Genomic DNA, 23538 nt, shown 5'->3' on the forward strand with positions numbered 1-23538 from the left:
GTTAATTCAACCCCCCATCCCCACTCTCATACCTCTGGGGAGTTATAGAGAGGTATTGCGGAACAGGTTGCCTTCCCTACCTGCTGCTATCGAAACAGTACTTCTCACAGGAAGGAAATAAATAATTGGCAAGATGCAGAAAAAGATCATCTGAAGAAAAACCTGCATTTATATAGTGCGTTTCACAACTCCAGAAGAGGATAACCAGGGAAAGAGTAGGGCCCATAAGGGACCAAGGGGGCAATTCTATAGGTGGAACCAGAGGACATCGCTAGAGTGTTGAATGAATACTTCACGTCCGTCTTCACCCAAGAGAATGAGGATGAAGGTATCGAACTCAGGGAGAGAGACTGCGAGGTTCTTAAGCAAATTGATATAGGGAGTGACAAGGTATTGGAGGCTTAAAAGTGGACAAATCTCCAGGTCTGGATGATTTGTGTCCCAGACTGCTGACGGAGGCAAGGGAGGAGATCGCAGGGGCTCTGACCCGAATTTTTAATTCCTCTCTGGCCACGGGGTGGTGCCAGAGGGCTGGAGAACAGCTAATGTGGTTCTGCTATTTAAGAAGGGTTGTAGAGATAAGCCAGGGAACTACAGGCCAGTGAGTCTCACGTCAGTGGTAGGGAAACTATTGGAGAAAGTTCTGAAGGAGAGCATCTATCTCCACTTGGAGAGGCAAGGTTTGATCAGGGATAGTCAGCATGGCTTTATCAGAGGGAGATCATGCCTAACAAATTTGATTGAATTTTTTGAGGTGACGACCAGGTGTGTAGATGAGGATAGTGCAGTTGATGTAGTTTACATGGATTTCAGCAAAGCCTTTGACAAGATCCCACATGGGAGACTTATAAAGAAGGCAAATGCACATGGGGTATAGGGTAATTTGATAAGGTGGATTCAAAATTGGCTTAGTTGTAGGTGGCAGAGGGTGATAACAGAAGGATGCTTTAGTGACTGGAAGCCAGTGTCCAGTGGCTTACCACAGGGATCTGTGCTGGGTCCCCTATTATTTGTCATTTATATAAACGACATAGGTGACTATGTGGGGGGTAGGATTAGTAAGTTTGCGGGTGACATAAAGATTGGCCGGGTGGTTAACAATGAGGTTGAGTGTCTTGGGCTACAGGAAGATATAGACGGGATGGTCAAATGGGCAGATAAGTGGCAGATGGAATTTAACCCTGAAAAGTGTGAGGTGATACACTTTGGAAGGAGTAATTTGACAAGGAAGTATTCAACGAACGGCATGGCACTAGGAAGTTCTGAGGAACAAAGTGACCTTGGCGTGTGTGTCCATAGACCTCTGAAGGCAGAGGGGCACGTTAGTGGGGTGGTGAAAAAGGCGTATGAGACACTTGCCTTTATCAATCGAGGCATAGATTACAAAAGTAGGGAGGTCATGTTGGAATTGTATAGAACCTTGGTGAGGCCACAGCTGGAGTACTGTGTGCAGTTCTGGTCATCATATTATAGGAGGGATGTGATTGTACTGGAGGGGATGCAGAGGAGATTCACCAGGATGTTGCCTGGGATGAAACATTTAAGTTACGAAGAGAAGTTGGATAGACTTGGGTTATTTTCGTTGGAGCAGAGAAGACTGAGGAGCGACCTGATCGAGGTGTACAAGATTATGAGGGGCATGGACAGGGTGGATAGGGAGCAGCTGTTCCCCTTAGTTGAAGGGTCAGTTACAAGGGGGCATAAGTTCAAGGTGAGGGGCAGGAGGTTTAGGGAGGGGGAATGTGAGGAAAAACCTTTTTACCCAGAGGGTGGTGATGGTCTGGAATGCGCTGCCTGGGAGGGTGGTGGAGGCGGGTTGCCTCACATCCTTTAAAAAAAAGTACCTGGATGAGCACTTGGCATGTCATAACATTCAAGGCTATGGGCCAAGTGCTGGTAAATGGGATTAGGTAGGTAGGTCAGGTGTTTCTCACGTGTCAGTGCAGACTCGAAGGGCCTGTTCTACACTGTGATTCTGTGTGATTCTGTGATCCTAAAGAGCTTTAGAACCAACAGAGTACTTCTGAAAATTAATCACTGTTGTAACATGGCAGCCAATTTACACATTGCAAGGTCCCACAAACAGCAAAGTGATAGTGGCCAGATAATCTGTTGTCTGGTCATGTTGATTAAGGGATAAATATTGGCCAGGAAACTAGAGATACCTCACATGCTCTTCTCCAAATAGTGCCATGGGATCTTTTCTGACCACCTGAGAGGGAAGATGGAGCCTCAATTTAACGTCTTGCCAAAAAACAGTACCTCGGGCCGTGTAGCACTGGACCGTGAGCCTAGATTTCTGAGCTCAGGTCTTTGGAGTAAGACTTGAACCCACAACCTTCTGACTTAGAGGTAAAAATGCTGCCAAATGAACCACAGCTGACACAGTAAACAAATGGTGTCTTGGAAATGGTACACCTGAAAAATGAAGATTTAAGTATTCCTTAAATGGCATCATCTAACATAGGACTGCAGCACTTCAAGTGCTTTGCTTAATGAATTACTTTTCTAAGTACAAAAGCCATTGTTATGTAGGCAAATGCATCTCATAGTACTGAGTTATACAGAGCAGAAAGGTCCACCTTCAATCCCTGGTCTGGTCTGAATTAAAATACTGCAGATGCTGGAAATCTGAAACAAAAACAAAAATTGCTGGAAAAACTCAGCAAGTCTGACAACATTTGTGGAGAGGAAGACAGAGTTAACGTTTCAAGTCCGTATGACTCATCAGAACTTCATCTGAATTAAATGATCTTAGCCAGTGCTACAATGGAGGTGCTACAACCAGCTCAGCACTCGAGATTGGAGTGAAGAAAGATGAACCAGATTTCCCATTTGTAATGGCTATCCAATGTCATACATGTGAGTGCCTTCCCACCCCAATTGAGTGACTTTCCAACATTCAAATGAAAATTATCCACATGCTGTAGGAATCTGGAGCCACATCCCTAGAGGAATGAGTGATTTCAGTGGGTAGGAGAAAATTCAGTGCAACATGAAAAAAAAACTCTGTAGAGAGTTAAATAAATGCACAGAATGACAGTGTAGTACAAAAAGGCCAACACATTACTGTTACTAGCTAGAACAATCAGCAAAGCCTTCTTAACTGCACGGTTTTCAATTCTTCATGGTGCTGCCAAATCTCCTCCATGTGTTACTAATGTTTACCCTCATGATCAGTGCCTTAGTGACACTCAGTTCAGCCAGTTTTATTGCATCTAACTGCTGCTCAGGTATCACTGTAAAGTTTTCTAAGTGCAATAAATTCAAGCATGCAATTTACACATAGGTGCAAATCTACGGTCAGTCCAGGTCTTCACCTTCATTATTTACCAACTCCTTCTAATGTACAAACTCCTTCGCACTAAAAATGACTTACTTGAGTGAATGTGTTCATTCATCCAGGAAAGTAATGTTAATAATAGAGAATACAGCATTTTTCCCATTTTTGCTACCCAATTATATAAATAAGACATACCAGTAATGCCATCAATCTTTTGGGTGAGGTGTTAAACACAATCTCTACCTGCCTGTTGTATTAAATGGAAAATATCCCATAGCATGATTGTAAGAAGACCAGAGTCCTCATGGTCTCCCGGTCAACAAGCCTTCCTCATCCAACAGCACCAAAACCAAATCAGGTGGCCATTCATTCATTCACTATTCGTAGGGCCTGGCGGTATGAAAATTGGCTACAGTATTTGCTTACATAACATGGACTACGCATCAAAAGTAATTCCTTGATTGTAAAAAAAACGGTTTGTGAGAGCTATGATAATAAGGTGTTAAATAAATGTAAACATAAGTCCTTTCTCCCAGTCTTCCTGAGTCAGATAGAGCAGAGGTCAAACAAACTACCTTGACTGCTCCTGCAACAGATTATCTTATTGCCAGCTTCAAAGGAGCTTTCTTTTCTCTCCCCTCATCCCAAATCCTTCTGGTCTCTCTCACCAACATGGTAAATGTGTGGCAAATTGTGGGGAGGTCTGACTGAGAGACTGGGCCTATGGCATGATGATTTGAGACAATCCAACCTCACTTCGCTTAGGATTTTGACAGCTCCCAATGACTGTAGATTCATCCATCAGTTGGCCTCATCATGCCCCAGATTTGAAACCTCAAAGTGCTAACCCATTCGACTATAGAGACTCTCCAAATTGCTTCTAAAATACTTCCGCAGATTAAATACTGTCAGCTTGAAGAGGCCCACAGATATGCACTGCATTAAATTCAAACCCACTGGACAATTTTTAACTGGTGAACAGAGCTATAAAGTACAAATACCCTGAATGCAACTCCATTAACCACTTCGATCAAGAAGCTTTGCTTGACTGAATAGTAAGTAATCTTTGAAATTAATAATGGGTTGCCTGCCTAATATGAAAGTATCAATCTTGAATTCTGCCTTTGGTTTACTATACACAAAAAAAAAATAAAATCTCAGAGAGCTTTCACTTCAGAAGCACTTGGTTGTGTGCAGTGTTGTACAATGTTAGATAAAGCTACATTCTTATCTTCAGAAGAATAATTTAATATCAACATGAACCAAGACTTCTATTTAGCAATGGCTAATAAGAGCTACATAACAGACTTGGACTCAAGAAACTATCTGATTGTTCATAGTATGAATGAGGAGCAGTGGTTAGATACCGTCCATTCACCTCTGACACTGAGCTTAAATCCTACTCAGAGTCATGAATCAAAAATCTCATCTCTCAAGGTCCTGAACTAGGCCAGTCTTGAAGTCCAGAGACTATGAGATGCAGCACAAAATTGCTCTTAATCGGTAATCACATGTAAAGATGTGGGCACAGCAAACGGAAAAAATGTTGCACCGCTGGAGTAACAGGTGTTCCTAAGATCAGGGCTACGAAATATTGGTGCAACACAATAAAACAAGCTTAGCTGTAAACCAAATTGATCAACACATGATCGCAAATGGTCGAATGGTAACAGTGGACGTCTGAAACAGAAGGTGTTCCATTCCCAAGAACCAGCATCCCTCACCTTAATGAATACAAAATTCACAAAGACAAGCAGATTCTACGAGAATTTCAAGCCAGGAAGCAGCCCGCTTTTTGGTTTGTTGCAGGGTTATCCACACACAAGTTGATTCTCAATGGCATGCTGGTGCTGCCCATGTCCTAACGCATACCAAGTCACTTCTAATCTTGAATGTGTTTCTTTGTTTATTCAGTGAAAATAGTTCTCCTTAGAACAAGTGGAATGCTAGTGGGCAATGCACACCTCACCATGGAGCACATGCTCAGATTTCAGTGATAACTCCCACAATAATGTGTGTTCTGCATTGGGTTTACACTTAGGGCTAGGCATTCAGTACTAGTCTGTCACGTTTGGGAAATCAGCTACAGTATGCTTTAGAATTAATAAATTCTAATGGAAAGATTATTCAATTCTCAGTCCTCAATCACATTATTATGGGCCTCATTTCAGTTGCAGAGAAGCTGACTGGTTGTTCCAAAGAAGGCACCGCTAAGCAGGGTTAGGTGAGGCTTACTGGTAATGTCACTTGGCTAGCAATCCAGAGGCCCAGGCTACACCCAGGTCCAGTCTTTAACACTATTATTACCACTCCTTTTGTCTTGTGTCCATGACATCTTTGTCAAATTCCACCCGAGCTCCTGCCCATCCCTGATCCTTCTATTTTGCTTCACCTGCTCCAACCTCTCTCTTTAACAGTATAAAACCCATCACATTTCTACCACTCTTCAGCTCCGAGGAAGAGTCATAAGGACGGAAAATGATTGCTCAGTTTCTCTCTCCACAGATGCTGACAGACCTTCTGAGTTTTTCCAGCATTTTCTGTTTTTATTGGCCCAAGCTAATAGCCTGGGGACAAAGGTTCAAATGCCACCAAATTAATTGAAAAGAATTGGAATTAAGCTGGTCTCATTAATAATGGCCATGAGACCATTTCAGATTGTCGTAAAATCCCATCTGGTTTACTACTGTCCTTCAGGGAAGGAAATCTGTCATTCCTACCTGGTCTGGCCTACACATGACTCCAGACCCAAAGCAATGTGGTTGACTCTTAAATGCCCCCTGAAATGGCCTAGAAAGCCACTCTGTTGTATCAAACTAATACAGAAAAGTCAAAAAGGTTTGAAACTGTATGGATCATCCAGCATTGATCTGGGCAATGGAAACAACAACGGCACACTCAGCCCTGTCAACCCTGCAAAGTCCCCCCTACTAACATCTGGGGGCTTGTGCCAATATTGGGAGAGCTGTCCCAAAGGCTAGTCAAGCAACAGCCTGACATAATCATACCTTACAATGTCCCAAATACCACTATCATCACCCCTGGTTAAGTCCTGTCCCACTGGAGATGGCAGCACAGTTGTGTACAATCAGGAGGGAATTTCCCTGGCAGCCCTCAACAATGACTCTGGACCCCATGAAGTCTCATGGCATCAGATCAAATATCAACAAGGAAGCTTCCTGCTGGTTACCACATATCGCACCCCACCACCACCCTCCACCTCAGCTGATGAATCAGTACTCCATGTTGAATACCAACTGGAAGAAGCAGGTAGGGTGGCAAGGGCACAGAGTGTACTCTGGGTGGGGGGCTTCAATGTCCATCACCAAGAGTGGCTCAGTAGCACCACTACTGACTGAGCTGCCTAGTCCCAAGGACATAGCTGCTAGACTGGGTCTGCGGATGGTGGTGAGGGAACAAAGATGGTAAAACCTACTCGACCTCACCCATCTACCTGTTGCAGATGCATCTCTCCATGACAGTATTCGCAGGAGTGACCACCTCACATTGCTTGTGGAGACCAAGTCCTTTCTTCACATTGAGGATACCCTCCAGTGTGTTGTGTGGTACTATACCACCGTGCTAAATGGGATAGATTTCAAACAGGTCTAGCAACTCAACACTGGGCATCCATAAGACGCTGTGGGTCATCAGCAGCAGCAGAATGGTTTTCAACCACATTCTGCAACCTCATAGCCCAGCATATCCCCCACTCTACCGTTACCACCAAGGCAGGGTATCAACCCTGGATCAAAGAAGAGTGCAGGAGGGCATGCCAGGAGCAGCACTGGGCATAGCTAAAAATGAGATGCCAACCTGGTGATGGTACAATAGAAGACTACTTGCATGCCAAATAGCGAAGCAGCATGCCAAAGAGCTAAGCGATCCCATGGATCAGATCTAAGCTCTGCAAGTCTTGTCACATCTAGTTGTGAGTGGTGCTGGACAATTAAACAACTAACACAGAGGAGCAGGCTCCACAGAATGAGTCATACCGAGCACAAAGGAAGATGGTTGTGGTTGTTGGAGGTCAATCATCTCAGTTCCAGGACATCACTGCAGGAGTTCCTCAGGGTAGTGTCCTCAGCCCAACCATCTTAAGCTGCTTCATCAGTGAGCTACACTCCATCACAAGCTCAGAAGTGGGGATGCTCGCTGATGATTGAATTATGTACAGTACCATTCACAACTCCTCAGGTACTGAAGGAGTCCAAGTCCAGATGCAGAAAGGTCTGTGCAACATTCAGGCTTGTGATAAGTGGCAAGTAACATTCATGCCACACAAGTGCCAGGCAATGACCATCTCCAACAACACAGGATTTAAACATCTCCGTTTGACATTCAATGGCATTACCATCACTGAATCCCTACTATCAACATCCTGGGGGTTACCATTGAGCAGAAACTGAGCTAGACTAACCATATAAATACAGTGGCTACAAGAACAGGTCTGAGGCTGGGAATTCTGTTGCGAGTAACTCATCTCCTGACTCTCCAAAGCCTGTCCACCATCTACAAGGCACAGATCAGGAGTGTGATGGAATACTCTGCAATTGCCTGGGTGAGTGCACCTCTAACAACACGAGAATCTTGACACCATCCAGGACAAAGCAGTTCACTTGATTGGCACCCCTTCCACAAACATTCACTCCCTCCACCACCGGCGAACAGTGGCAACAGTGTGTACCATCTACAAGATGCACTGCAGGAACCCACCAAACCTCCTTAGACAGCACCTTCCAAACCCACGACCACTACTATCTGGAAGGACAAGGGCAGCAGACACATGGGAACACCACCATCTGGAAGTTCCCCGCCAAGCCACTCACCATCCTGACTTGGAAATATATCACCGTCCCCTCACTGTTGCTGGGTAAAATCCTGGAACTCCTTCCCCAACAGCTCTGTGGGCGTACCTACACCACACAGACTGCAGCAGTTCAAGGAGGCAGCTCACCACCAACTTCTCAAGGGCAATTAGGGATGAGCAATAAATGCTGGCCTAGCCAGCAATGCTCACATCCCATGAGCAAAAAAAAAAACCAAATATCCAGATTGGAAGTTCGGGGTCATGCTTGGAGCATGCATGGAGCGGAGTCGGGAGCTAAAAGAGTGCATGAAGGGGCGAGACAAAGTGCAGTCAGAGAGTTAAAAGGGCTCGAAGGGGCAAGACGGAGATAAACACTGTGAACTGTAGTATACGTAGGAATTATTCTAAATTAAGATAATTAAAATAAATTAGTAAACATTGTAGTAAATGCTTTATATAAAGTATGTCAGTGCAGCTCGGCCATGCAGAATGCGCATCTTGCGGAATGTGGGAAGTCATGCAGGCACAAAGTGCCCTCGATGATTACATCTGCAGGAAGTGTCACCAGCTGCAAAACCTTGAGCTCCGAGTTGCGGAATTTGAGTGGCGGCTGGAGTAACTGTGATACATCCACAAGGCTGAGGATTACGTGGATAGCACATTTAGAGAGGTGGTCACACCACAGCTAAGAAGTACACAGGCAGAGAGGGAATGGGTGACCACCAGAGTATCTAAGAGAAACAGGCAGGTAGTGCGGGAATCCCGAGGCTGTCTCGCTCTCTAACCACTTTTCCATTTTAGATGCTGGTGAGCGAGATGGTCCCTCAGAGGACTGTACAAGAGCCAAGTCCGTGGCACCACAGGTGGCTCAGCTGCACAGGAGGGGAGGAGGAAGAGTGGAAGTGCTATAGTAGTATGGGATTCCATAGTTCGGGGAGCAGGCAGGCATTTCTCCAGGGTGATATGTTGCCTCCCTGGTGCCAGGGTCAAGGCTGTCACAGAACGGCTACAGGACATTCTTTTGGGGGAGGGTGAACAGACAGAGGTTGTGGTCTGTATTGGGACCAATGACAAAGGTAGGAAAAGGGATGAGGGGGCCCTGAAAGCAGATTTTAGGGAGTCAGGAAGGGAATTAAAAAGCAGGACCTCATGAGCAGTAATCTCAGGATTACTCCCAGTGCCACGTGCTAGTGAACATAAGAATAAGAAGATTGAGCAGTTCAACACATGGCTGAAGAAATGGAGTGGGAGGGAGGATTTACATTTCTGAGGTATTGGAACCAGTTCTGGGTCAGGTGGGACCTGCACAAAAAGGACCGGGACTAATGTGGGGAGGTTTGCTAGTGCTGTTGGGAGGGTTTAAACTAGATTGGCAGGGGATGGGAACCTGGGGGGAAATTCAGAGTGCAGAGGACAAAAACTGGCAGTGGGAAGTAGTGAAGTATCAAGTGATAACGAAGATATATCAGAATTGCATCAAGGTAGATAGAATTAGAGTAGGCGACAGTAAGTCATTAGATGGGGTCAGAATAAGCATGAAAGTAAAAAAGCCTAAATCAGGGCTTATGTGCATGTATGCGAATGCATGGAATGTGATTAATAAGATTGATGAACTGCAGGCACAGGTTAACAAATGGAATTATGATATTACTGCTGTAAGAGAGACCTGGCTCAAGAAGGGCAGCACTGGGTGTTAAATATTCCTGGTATGAGGTGTTTAGGAGAGACAGGAAAGAAAAAAGTTGGAGGTGAGGCAATATTGGTTAAAAATGGCTTTATAGTACTGGAGAAAGAGGATGTTCCTGAGGGGTCAAGGACGGAATCTCTCTGGCTAAAAGGTAAGGAATGGGAAAGGTGCAATAACATTGATTGGTGTAGTATATACACCACCAACTAGTGGAAAGGATGTGTAGAAACAAATTTGCAAAGAAATTACAGAGAGGTGCAAGAGTTATAGAGTAATCATAATAGGAGACTTCAATTATCCAAATATAGATTGGGATAGAGATAGTACAAAAAAACAAGAGGGGTGAGAGTTCCTGGAATATGTTCAAGATAATTTTCTACAGAAGTGTTTCCAGTCCAATGAGAGGACATGCACTTTTGGACTTGGTTCTGTGGAATGAGTTAGCCCAAGTGAATTAAATATCAGTGGGAGAGCCTCTAGGAGACAGTGACCATTGTATCATAAGGTTTAGGTTAATTATGGAAAAGGATAGAGAACAATCCAGAGCAGGGGTAATTAATTGGGGGAAAGCCAATTTCGATGGGATGAGAATGCATCTGAGTCGAGTGAGTTGGAGTCAACTGTTGGTAGAAAGGACAATGGCTGAACAATGGGCCACCTTCAAAGAAAAAGTATTGCAGTATTCAAAGGACAGCAAAAGGGTTCTCGTGATCTCCTGACCGATATGTATCGCTCAACCAAAACAGATAAGCAGGTTAGCCGTATTGTTGCTGTTTGTGGGACCTCAAGCTGTGCCATGTTTCCCTTCATCACAAAAATGACTACATTTCTCAAGTACTTCTAAAGGCTCTGAAGCACTTTAGAATAATCTGAGGTCACTCAAGCCACCATATTAACACAATTCCTTCTTCCGAATCCACAGCACCCCAAAGCCTCAATGGGAAGACCAGGTTCCAATTCCCTACAAATGGAACTCAAACTGGCAATAGAAAACGTACGAGAGAAAAGGCGATTGACCTGCCGAACTTTTCATCTGCGAGCCCCTTAATCTTGCCCCAACTTGGGGGTATAGGGACCCACGTTTTTCTATACACAGGAGGCGGGGGGGGGGGGAGGGGGGAGTAAAAACGAGAGATAAAAACTTGCCCCTGGAAGACTTTCCAATGATGGGATCAAAAGCAGCAATGATGCAATGCCAGACTCAGTCACTGTGACCCATCTAGACTCAGAAAACTATCCACAGCACTGGAGATGGGGAGTAAAGAGCAGCAGCAATACAAAACTACAACAAAATACAAAAATACAAAACAGAACTACAATCACACTTCCCTTTACGAAGGGGCACTCTCAAGGAGCAGAAGCTATTAAAGCCCTGCTGCACAGTGCAGCAGCGCCACCTAGTGAACAAAGGGCTCAAAACTCAATTTATGATCAGGAACCAAACGCATGATAACTCTCACATGAACATGCCCTGTGGGGTGCATGAACAGTATACTGCAATTTTAATCATTAATCTAAATAAATGATCTGGCTTCATAAATATAACTGTGACTCAGTATTTAAAATAAGCTGTCAGCTCTTCCAAAGTTCCTTTATATTGGAAAATTGCACGTGTCATTCCGATACTCGTGAAAGAGGGAAACCAGGGAATTATACATGAAGCCAAAAGCAAAATACCGCAGATGCTGGAAATCTGAAAATAAAAATAGAAAATGCTGGAAAAACTCAGCATGTCTGGCAAAATCTGTAGCGAGGGAAAGAGTAATGTTTTGAGCTAAAGAGAAGTAGAAATATGATGGGTTTTATACTGTTTAAGAGGGGTTGGAGCAGGTGGAGCAAAATAGAAGGTCAGGGATGGGTGGGATCTTTGACAAAGATGTCATGGGCACAGGACAAAGGGAGTGTTAATGATAGCGTTAAAGATTAAAGGAGGTGCTGATAGTAGTATAAATGTAGGATAGCATAACGAGGGTCAGAGCTCTGTGAAAGCAAAACATAAAAACAAGTAAGAGATGGCCCTGTTGGGTAGGTGGGATGTGGTTGGGGAAAAGGGAAAAAAAAATAAATTTTAAAATGGATTAAAAAGGGGGGTAAAGATGGAGGAGAGAGTGTTCATGGTCTGAAGTTTCTGAACTCAATGTTAAGTCTGGAAGGTTGTAAAGTGCCTAATTGGAAGATGAGATACTGTTCCTTTTTTAATCTAATTATTTTTTTTTTAAACTTTCATTTATTTTATCCTTTTTCCCCCAACCGCACCCCACCACCACTACCACCAGGGCCATCTTTAACTTGTTTTTATGTTTTGCTTTCAGAGCACTGACCCTTGTTCTGCTATTAACACATTGTTATCTTATCTTTGTGCCACTATCAGCACAATTCTTTATTCTTTAACACTACCATTAACACTGTGTTCATGACATCTTTGTCAAATTTCTCCTTAGCTCCCACCGATCCCTGACCTTCTACGTTGCTCCATCCCCTCTTAAACAGTATTAAAATCCATCACATTTCTACTTCTTTTTAGATCTGAAGAAGAGTCATAGGGACTCAAAATGTTGACTAAGTTTCTCTCTCCACGGTTGCTGCCAGACCTGCTGAGTTTTTCCAGCATTCTCTGTTTTTATTTCAGGGAATGATAGACCAGTTAGCCTAATACTCGTTGTTGGGAAATTACTTGAGCCAAAAAATAAGGCTAGGATGACTGAACACCTGGAAAACGTTTGGCTGATCAGAGAGAAATAGTATGGGTTGATAAAGCATAGATCACACCTGAGCAATCCGAGTTTTCCTGAAGAGGTGACTAAAAGTAGTGGACAGCGGGTTATTCAAGGACATTACTTATGTGGGCTTCCAGAAGGTACCGATAGCACATACCTTGTACGCCTTGGAATTCTCAAGTTAAGGAGCGATTTGATCAAAGTTTTCAAGGGGAACAGGTCAGGTAGAGAGAAACTATTTACACCGGCTGGGGAGTTTAGGATTCAAGAGCATGGCCTAAAAATTAGAGCCCAACCTTTCAGGGTTGAAATGAAGAAACACTCAACATACAAAGGGCGGCAGAAGGTTGGAACTCTCTTCAACTGATACTGGACTAATTGTTAAAGATCAATCGATTTTTATTAATCAAAGACATTAAGGAATATGGGGCAAAGGCCAGCATATGGAACTCGGTCTCATTGAATGGCAGAAAAGGCTTGAGGACTCAATGAGCTACTCCTGTTCCTATGCTCTGGACTTACCCGTAAATGAAAACAGTTTCCCCAATTCCAAACCATTGAACCCTTTCATAACTTGAAAGGTCTTCATCAGAGAAGATGATTCCAGCCTGCTTCATCTGTTCTGGTAATTGCATCCCCTCAATTCTGCTAACATCCTTATATATCTTTTCCGCACTTTATTCAGTATCCTTTTTTATAGATTGGAGACTAGAACTGTGCATGGTACTCTAAAGCGTGGTTTCACCAAGATTCCACGTAAATTTAGCATTAATTCTCCCACCTTTGCATTTTGTTCCTCTAGCAATAAATGTTGTTTCAACTCTTTATGATCTGACCAACTTGCAATACACTTTTAGTAATTTATGTTCCAGTGCTCCCAGGTCTCTTTGCTCCTCTCTCCTACTTAGTTTCTTACTTCCTAAAGGAATAAGTGACCTCCTTATTCCTCTTCACAAAATAAATTACCTCACGCTTTGTCATTTATCTTCCCACTCAGCAAACATGTTTATTATCTTGTGTTTTGACACAGGCCTCCTGCATTATGAACTATACCCACCCCACCCCCACAATTTATCAGATTATGGTAATTGGCACAAGAACCAGAAGTGACATGAGAAAATTATATATATTTTTTTCTTACATACAGTGAGCTGTTATAATCTCGAATGCCTGAAAGGGAGGAGGAAGCAGAGTCACTGGTAACACCAAAAAAAATTGGAAAAATACTCAAAGAAAAAATAATTGCAATGACAATGGGGCAAGAGCTAGGGAGTGGGTTTAATTGGTTAGCTCTACCAAAGAGCTTGCACAGGGACAATGGGCTGAATGGTCTCCTTCTGTGTTGCATCATTCCATGACTGTGACCCTCCTTACTGTCACAGTAAGGAGGGTCACAGTCATGGAATGATGCAGCACTCACCATCTGCCACCGAACAGTTTCACACTGTTGCAAACGCTCGGCTTTACAAGACAGTTATATTTTAAAACGTCTCTTTTAATTTAAAGTGATTTAAATGGGGGTTGGTAATCATGCTAAACTCTGCCTGGAAACAAGCACGTGACCTGGTTGTCGTGGAGACTTTGGGGAGGGGGGGTCCAAGTCAAAACTTATTGAAAGTTAGGTAGCAGTTTTAACACCTGGACACAAAAGGAGTTGTTATTGCAACTTACTCTCAGGCAGTCCGATTGAGAGTTTTGGGGAAGACGACCCACCACAGGTGCTGCTAAGTCAGGTAGAAGAAAAGTTCTGCTTTTGGGTTAATCGCCGAACAGAGGGCTGGTTGGGACGGATCCTACGTTTGTGGAAACTAGGATTGTGAAGAGTTACAGACCACGGAATCACCAGAGGTTACCTCGTAATGGGAAGTCCATTCAATTATGCTCAAAGGGTTGAGTGAAGGCAGCTCCGTTTAAAAGGACTCTGGAAGATTCCCTCTGGTGAGGCAGGGAGATGAGATCCCACTAAGCTAGAGGAGCTTTGGACTTCAACCATAGGACTACAATTTTGTGGACACGGAGGTGGACGGTATAAACACGGCATGGGGTTTTAGATTGTGTTAAGAAGTTACTAGGGGATTCCTTTTCTGTAGTTTAATAAATTAGTTTATGACTAAGTAATGTTTAGTCTATGTTGATTTTAGTGTTTTTGTTGCAGTACAAGTCTTAGAACATGAAATCTTGTCGTGTGATCCTGTTGAGTTGGTTATTGGGTGATTCATATCTCTCTTAAAGTTATCGGTCTCCACGGGGACCTCAACAACACAGAGAAGCCCAAAGAGCAGAACCGTAGCACATTGTGAGAATGAGAAGAGTCACTACGGACATCAGGATCCCCAAACAGCACTGTTTCAGTGTGATGAGCAGAGGTCAAGAACATTTAACCTTCAGTCAGTAGGAGTGCTGCCATTCTGTACCAAGTGAAATGACAATGTACGCCACAACTACCAAGCCTAGTAGAATCACTTCTCTATTAACTGATTTTTATTTATCAAGTAAAAAAACTATCACACAAAATTAACTGAATATTTCTATTAAACATAATCGTCCTTACTTGACAGGGCACTAAAGGCTGTGTATGATATGCTAAGGTTTTTAATGAAACTAAGTGGAGAATGACAGGTGAATTCCTACACAGAATGTGATCAAGGCCTCCTAATGGGTTATATTTATTTACAGGATTCCACCTCAGAATCTATCAGTGGCTTTGAGGAAAACACTGGGTTGCAAGAAAATGTGATGACTGCCAACAGAAGGGAGAGAAAGCAAGGAAAGAGACAGCAACAGAACGAAACAGAGCAAAGCACAGGAGAGGAAAACATTGACACCGGGAGGTTTTCAGCAGGTGATGCAAACAACAAAAAACTCTGCACTGTCTTCTTCAGAGTCTAACCTTCCTCAATGTTCTATGAGCATCCCTCAGCTCCAACATCAGAGACAGAGCTTTCAGCCACAATATTCCTGCACTCTGGAGCACTCTCCTGAAAATGTATTAACTTGCTACCTCTCTCTCCACCTTCACAAAACCTCTGCAAGGCCCATTACTTACTGTGCCTTACGCCACATGCCCCTAACCTCCTTCCCTGTACTAAGTCCTAGGACATCTCATTACATGAAAGGCATCATAAAAGCGAAAGTAATTTCATTTTTGAATGAGTTGACGAATGGAATAAGCATTAAGTTTACATTTTACAGCCTACAAAAATCAATCTCTGCAAAGTGGTAAGCCTGCTGTATGCCCAGGAGCAATTCAGATGGCTTCATTCCCAATGTGCAAGTTACAAAAGCTCCCAACATGCACTAATTAATTAATCACAACACTATACATTGACTGGTTTTTTTTCACTCTTATAAAAGCTGTCTCTTTCCATTCATGACCAGAAGTATAACATTCCCAACACCTATTAGGTTAAACCAGAACCTCACATAGACCCAGATATCAGAATGCCTGCCCAGTGACCCACCCAATATTCTCTTACAGCAGCAGGCACAACGATGCAACACTGTGCACAGAAGCCCAGAACCCGCATAGGCAACTACTGCCTTGAAGCTTCAGAAAATGCTGCACGTGCCACCTCAGAAGCTAAGAAATCCTGCCACACACCAAAACCAACTCCCTCTTGGAGTGTTAATAACCCTGAGCCAGCGACTGAAGCCAGAGCAAGTCCCACAGCCAAATGAATGGGGTGACCATTGACTGACCCCGACCAGCTGCACTTGTCTAATGTGGGAAATGACTAGCTGAGAAAAAGGACATTCTGATGACCATCCAGATGAGGTGTACAGAAATCCTTGACCTGTCCAGACTAATATCCAGGTAGCATACCAGGCTGTTGCCTGTTGTCATTGCTGTTTCCAACTTACTTCAGTGACTTGGATTCTGAAACTCAAAGCAAATTGGTCAAATTTTCAGATGACACCAAACAAGATGGTGCATTGCCCTGTGGTGGTGAAGTGCAGCTGTCATCCACAACAATTATGTGGCAGAAATACTCGCAGAACAGCACACTTTCCAGTGAGAACTAGTCATGTGTGATTCCACTAGAACCTTGGAAATACTAGGGAATCTAGGCCCCCTTTCTAGATACTTCTTCCAAAAATCCTTCATGGACCATACAGAGCTCTGGGACAACCTGAAATCCTGAAAGGTCTATATTAATGTACTTAGCTCTTAAGGTAATTGCTTTCTTAAAGTTTTGGAACATTCGATGCAGTTCCTTCAATGACCAAGAGATGGCAGCTCTAACCTGAGATCAACCACCTGTGATCTGCAGCAGACAGCAAAGAGCTCTGTCACTTGTTTTCATTAAGCGGGCACAAAAAAAAATGAAATTAAAAGAAATGCTCTTAAAAACAGGAGTAGGAGACCTTACCTCAGCAGCAGGGAACAAGGAACGCAAAGCAGATTGTGGGTTAATTACACACTTAAGCACAGCGGAATAGACAAAGTGGTCTCATCATTCTGTGTACGGAGAAGTCAACACCTCTGGTATTCCCAGCGGTTAAACCCATTCTGTAAAGAAACATCACCTGTAGTACCTGCAGCAGACCACTCATGCTCATGAAGCAAGGTCACTTGTCCACTACATCTTCCATGTGAATTCCAATGGAATTCATTGCCACAGAAGGCTGTGGAGGCCAGGTCATCGAGTGCATTTAAGACCGAGATAGATAGGTTCTTGATTGGTATGGGGATCAAGGTTACGGGGAGAAGGCAGGAGAATGGGGTTGAGAAACTTATCAGCCATGATTGAACGGCGGAGCAGACTCGATGGGCCGAATGGCCTAATTTCTGCTCCTGTGTGTTATGGTCTTATAGGAAGAGGAACAGCGAAAATAAAATCAACAAGGTGATAACATTTTTCCAAGTCACTCTCCGATTCGGAAATCCTGCTATTTTAAAGAAAGAGACTGGAATTTTGATTCACCACTGCCACAAGCTGGGGAACTTCTGTTTTCCATTAATTATAAATGTATGAATAAGACCCAGTAAGAGGTGAACAATACCCAACTCCCTCAAGCAGTGAGCACGCTAATGATAATCACATGCCTCACTTGCTTCACTAAGAGACTATCTGATCTAAATTCCTTTCATCTTTTTTCAGCTTACTACACATCTGTACTTAATTTTCACGCAATCCTGTGCATAAGAATACTTGAACACGGATCGGGGTTTGTGGGGGGTGGGGGTTGTGGGGCTGGGGTGGGGTGGGGTGTTGGCCAGCACATTGGGGGATTTCGACACATTTTGCCACGAAATGTTGTGGCTAAAGTTCAGGGTCTGTTGGCCTGCTTGGTGAATAAGCCTTGAACAGAGGATAGTCACTTTTTCCACAGGAAGAGGGGAAAGGAGAGAGAAAAGCCCTCGAATCCCTTTTCAGGTGTGTTGGCAATCAATTATAGAGAATTATTGGCCACTTGGGGGGAAAAAAACAATCACCTACTTGTTTGGCCTCTCACCCAGGCAGATTGTGTGGGCAGGGATAATGGCAGAGAGCGAGAGGAAAGGTAAAAACATACTTCAAGAAGATAGGAACAAGAATTGCTCAGTCCTAGCGTTTAGGTTTTCATCAACCTTTTTTTAAAAATTTTTTTTATCCATACCCTTTGCTAGCCAATTAGGAATATGGCCCATATGTTTTTAAAATTGATTCAAGTTAACCCACATTTTCACCATCTTAGGTGGCTGCTTGTTTCATAAGTTAACTCCTTTCGTTGAAAGGTAATTCAAATAGTCGTTTGGTAGTTCAGAACTTGAGTATTGCTGAAAAATATTACATTTTTTGTTGAAGCTATTCATCTTCCACTCATCAAGACAATTCGCAAGAAAACAACATATTTATAGCGTATGAGAAGAGAGTGCTGATTGGTTGGCAAGTGAATTCTGATTGGTAGAGGCATTGCCATGGAGAATGCACCAATGGATGGTGACTGACAGCTAACCGCCAAGCATTGTTTGAAATTTAAACTAGTCAGCTTGACTCTGATTGGTCAATGAACCAGTGAATGGATGTCACTTATTTTGTTTAGCAATGCTGAAAGATAATTACTGAAGTTATGTTTATTTTACATTTCCTTAGTCAGCAGCCTGAATTTGCAAAATCAAAGATCTCAAATTTAACGTAAAGAGATTAAAAAAGCTGGAAAACCAGCTATTGCATTTCCTTGCTAGCTTACCTTCATTCACAACAAAAAAGGTTCTCCACATCAGTGACCCCAGCACCTTTCATTTATCATCTGAATCTTTATTTTCAATTGTAAACCAATTCATCCTCTCTGCATTCTTCGTAGTTCACTAACTCAACGTACTTCTTGTTGCCTTTCTTTGAACCTTTTCCCCTCTATCTTTTTCATGAGGAGCATGAAAAGCAATGGGACACAATGGCATTAAATTTTCCCAGAAGACTTGTATCAAGAAACCACCGTTCAGTGTGGAGGGAGGTTGCCGGTTTCTAATGTAAGTTTACAATATTGGAGAAAAGCTTCAGATGTTGTTGAGAATGAAATGCAACAAGTACATGATCTGGACACATGCTGGCTAGAAGCCAAGCTCGGTGCTGGGGGTTGTGGGGTGGTTGGGGGGGTGGTATGGGGGGATGGGGGACAATAATTTAGCAAATTCAGTAAGAGAGCAAGACAACTGCACTAATTTCCATCATCATCCTCCATCAGAGAAGGAACAGGATAATTGGAAGCTAAAACAAAATCTGACTGGCAGATGTTGCAGTTAAAGGAATCCCCCCAGTGCGCAGAGCAATGCCATTCAGTAATCCAGCACACTGCCTTCGTCCTTTAGACCATCCCTGCAGCCAGAGGAATCATTACACATACACACACGTGTGCAAAGACAAGAGAAAATAAATGATCATGATTTCTCCGGGGGCAACAACCAGCAGCCATTCCCGGTACCTGAACCTGCTGCTACTCGATACCCAATTCAATATAATTACAACAGGCAGGACTTGGCATTGGATTTAAAAGAGTTTATGACTAACGTTAACAACAACTTGCATTTATATAACTTCTTTAGCCCAGTAAAAACATCCCAAGGTACTTCATAGGAACATAAAACAAACTTTGACGCTGAACCAAGGAGATATTAGACGGATGGTCAAAAGCTGTTCAGAGTAGTAGTACGTTTTAAGGAAAGTCTTAAAAAAAAAGACAAGAGACGTAGAGAGGTGGAGCGGTGTAGAGATGGAATTCCAGATCTTAGGGCTTCAGCAGTTGAAGGCACTACCACCAATGATAAAAATCTGTCATGTGCAAGAGGCCAGAGGTGGCGGGGGCAATGGAGTGTTTTGAAAACAAGGATGAAAATTAGAAGAAAAAAAAAATCAGGTGATGCTGGACTGGGAACCAATGTACCTTAGCAAACAGCCAGGTGAATGGGGCTTGGTACAAGTTAGGATATGGTTAAGAGAGTTTTGGATGAACTTAAGTTTATGAGGGATATAGAACACGTCACTCCACTGCTTCCCCCGCACCCCCCCTCCCCCCCACCCCCATGAAATCGATGCTTTATTCACGTGGTGTCTGTACACTTGTGGAGAGGTCCTCTGTGCTCCTCTTTCATTAGCAGTACCACCAGTAGAGTTACTTTTCCAGCCTCAGTCACTGAGATTCCAATGCAGCAAACAAGGTAAGTGACTTTTCCACACCAAGAGGCTACATTTCAATACTCTTGTGGACCTAAGAGTTCAACGCAGTTGTGCTCTGGACATAACAGAAAGTTAAGTTCCACTTTACAAACTGAAGGAAAATTGTTAGCAGGAAGTAAATGCAGCTCCGGCCTCCTTGAACTACATACATTGAGGAGTCTGGCACTAATTTAAACCACGGCTCGGATTAAAAGGGCCATGGACCCTGAAGTAAACACAGGCGCCTTCAATCATTCGACAACTGAAAGCAATTAAATTGTCCCGTAGAATGGGAGGTGTGCTCTGCCCAGCAATGTTTCTATGGGCAACTTTCAACAGGATCTTCTTATTTGACCGCATTCCAGCTAGGAGAGTGTGAATCTCCACTGCACCAACACTGCACATCGCCTGAGGCTATTACAGCACTGGGTCATTTCCAGCCTCCTTCCAATATTTCATAAAGAATAAGGGCAGCAAGCCAAGGGAAAAATTGCTGGATAAACCAGGCCAGAGCTGTCTAATATTACAATGCTGTGCAGGAAGGAAACACTGGGACACAAGCCCAACTTTGTAACATGAGAAACCTCCTAGCTTAAATAAACGATTAGTTCAGTCATGTGATAACTAATACAGTTTCACTTGATCACAAAGCTTTTAATAAATGCAATGCCAGCACCCTTTATCTATCTGATAGGAACAGAGGGAAAAGGCCCGTTGACATGGGTTTATGGTCAGCACAGAATTATCTTTTCCTGGTTGACATTTCTGGTTGCAATATGATTTAATTGAAATTTCCATACTCTTAAACAAGCTCATGACATCCAGGATATTTACCTTGTAGACTACAAAATCTTATTCTCAATCATCCTGTGTAAAAGGGGGAAAGAGGGTGGCGTACTGGTAATGTCACTGGACTAGTAATCCAGAGGCCCAGCTAGTTGCTCTGGGGACATACAGGCTCAAAATCTCACCATGGCAGCTAGTGGAATTTAAATTCATTTAATTAAATCAATCTGGAACTGAAGGCTAGGTTCAGTAATGATGATCTTCAATTGACATCAAAACCCTTCTGGTTCACTGATGTCCTTTGGGGAAGGAAATCTGCCACCTGGCCTACATGTAGCTCCAGGCTGACGCTAACGTGGCTGACTCTTAACAACCCTCTGAAATGGACCAGCAAACCACTCGTTCAAGGGCAATTAGGGGTGGGCAACAAATGCTGACCTTGCCCGCGATGCCCACATCCCAGGGAAGAATAAAAAGGCCAAAAAACACAGAGATAGACAGCACGCTTTCAATTTTATCTAGCAACCAATAAACTCTTCTGCATCTGAACTGCTTCCTGAACACAAATTTATAATGTCACCCATCTTTGACCCGACCGACCTTATCCCCACCACTTCCCAAAGCCTCATCCCTGACTTTGTCACCTCTAGGCTTTGACAAGTCTACAGTTGCCCTCATTAACCTGCCAAGCTTCAGATGTGGAAAATCTGATTTAGGATGAGGAGGTATTAGTGCTTACACAGAATTCACATTGCCACAAACGTCAAGTTTCATACCGTCAATCGGTCTCCTGTCTGGTTTTGGACCTGGCAGAAGATGGCAGTGCTACCACAGCTGCGAGCAGGCTGCAGGCACATATCGGGATATATATATATATCACAACACATTATCCTGTTAACATAAGACAAAACCAAATTCCTGTCTAGCACCTTGCAGTATTCCCAGCGTTTTAATTTGTATTGCTATTGAGTTTAATCACAAGAAATCACCTATTGAGAACAAATTATTTATAGCTTTTTGTTTAGCCTGTCCTGCTGTCTGCATGACTGAACTCAATAAACAGGGAACTTGTATCCGTGTAGCAACACTGTTCAAACAGCTGTTTTCAATTACTGTCAGACGTGTTCTTTGTTAATTCTACACGTTATAAAAGCAGGAACTTCAGTTTCCAGAGCCTTATGTTAATTCTGCAGTACTCTTTTATAAAAAAAATCCCATCTGGAATTCAGGCTAATTAATTCTTCAGACATGGATCAAGCACAAAGATTGTCATGTGTGGTGCTGCAGAGTCAAGAAACAAGCCACCCTGCGCTCTCTGTTAAGTTGAGTCCATCATTCAAGCACTGAGCTGCAGACTGATTTTTTTTCCCCCCAACACTCAGCAGAGGAGCTGAAGTCGGAAATGCAGGCTTCTTGTCGAAAATCCCTGATGGCCTTGGGCAATCCAGCGTACAACGTTTAAAAAAAAAACCACTGTGGCATTGTGAAATATGCATGTGATGCTGTCTACACTGTGACAGCCATTTCTATGCTGTCTTCTGGTTTTGCTCAGACATTGCAGGATACAAAAACTCAAATGAATCCCAGTGCAGTCCATGTAAACACAACTTCTGGCAAACTGGAATTTCTAATAGTGACAAGCTCAAATACCCTGCAAGTGCAGACATTCCCATCAATGCAACTGGATATGGGGTGGACCGTACAGGGACAGCTGATGTGATATTGCCTATTCTGCAATCCCGCCCAAGACAAATATCTAACCCAATATTATTTTATAGAAAAGGGCTAATAGGCTCAACAATGCCATCCCTTTTTAAACTACCTTAATCCACCTGTCTGCCCATTTCTCATATAATTCAATCCCTTTGCCATTCAAAAACACAACAAACTGCTTGCTGAACCCATTTACACTTCAATAACCTTCCCAGGTATCTTACTCTACAAAGCGATTATCCCGGGTGTAAAAGATATTCAGCATGAGTTCAGTCTCTTCTCCTAATTTCGTTTTTAATTCAGGTTCTCTGTGCCTCTCAGTGGACACCACCAGGTGACAGACACAAACGCATCAGTCCTGCTACTATCCTTAGAAAAGGACTTTGGCTGAGTACTGTGCACCTACTCCCCATACTAGAGTGAACAGGCTTCGGAAGCAGGATAAGATGATAATTCAAAATCTTCTACTCCCACCTCTCACCCTAAGTATCACCTACTTCAACCCAACAATGGTCCAGCCAGAGTTACCCCCTTGCCCGTCTCCTCTTTTTTCTGACTGTCATACCCCTAGCTGAAACCACACAAATAAATCCTTGTATCCAGGCTGAAGAAGTAGAGCACTCAATTTGCTATGCAGGTGACAGACATCCTGCAACCTACCATACTATAATCCCAGACATATTAACTATGTTATGCCATAATCCCAATGGTTTATTTGTATGCTTATCAACGCATACACAAGGAGCAACATACCATCCCTATGGGTTGCAAGGAGCTTTATCAATCACCCGTAAACCTATCGGTAACAACACTGGAAGCAGGCATCTGGGTATCATGTACAATTAAACAGCTGGTCAGAGTTTAGCAGCTGGAATGCGAGGTCAGTTACCTGCTTTGTTAAGAAC

At 43.2% G+C, this 23538-nt stretch overlaps 1 protein-coding gene across 1 annotated transcript in view; it reads right to left on the bottom strand.

Annotated features, from left to right (window-relative positions):
* Positions 1-23538, bottom strand: part of LOC144693957 (sodium/hydrogen exchanger 9-like) — a 364072-nt gene that overhangs the window by 266820 nt on the left and 73714 nt on the right. The gene's annotated exons all lie outside the window — the stretch shown is intronic.

This window comes from Cetorhinus maximus, chromosome 19 (assembly GCF_964194155.1).
Source record: "Cetorhinus maximus chromosome 19, sCetMax3.hap1.1, whole genome shotgun sequence".
NCBI classification, from domain to species: Eukaryota; Metazoa; Chordata; class Chondrichthyes; order Lamniformes; family Cetorhinidae; genus Cetorhinus; species Cetorhinus maximus.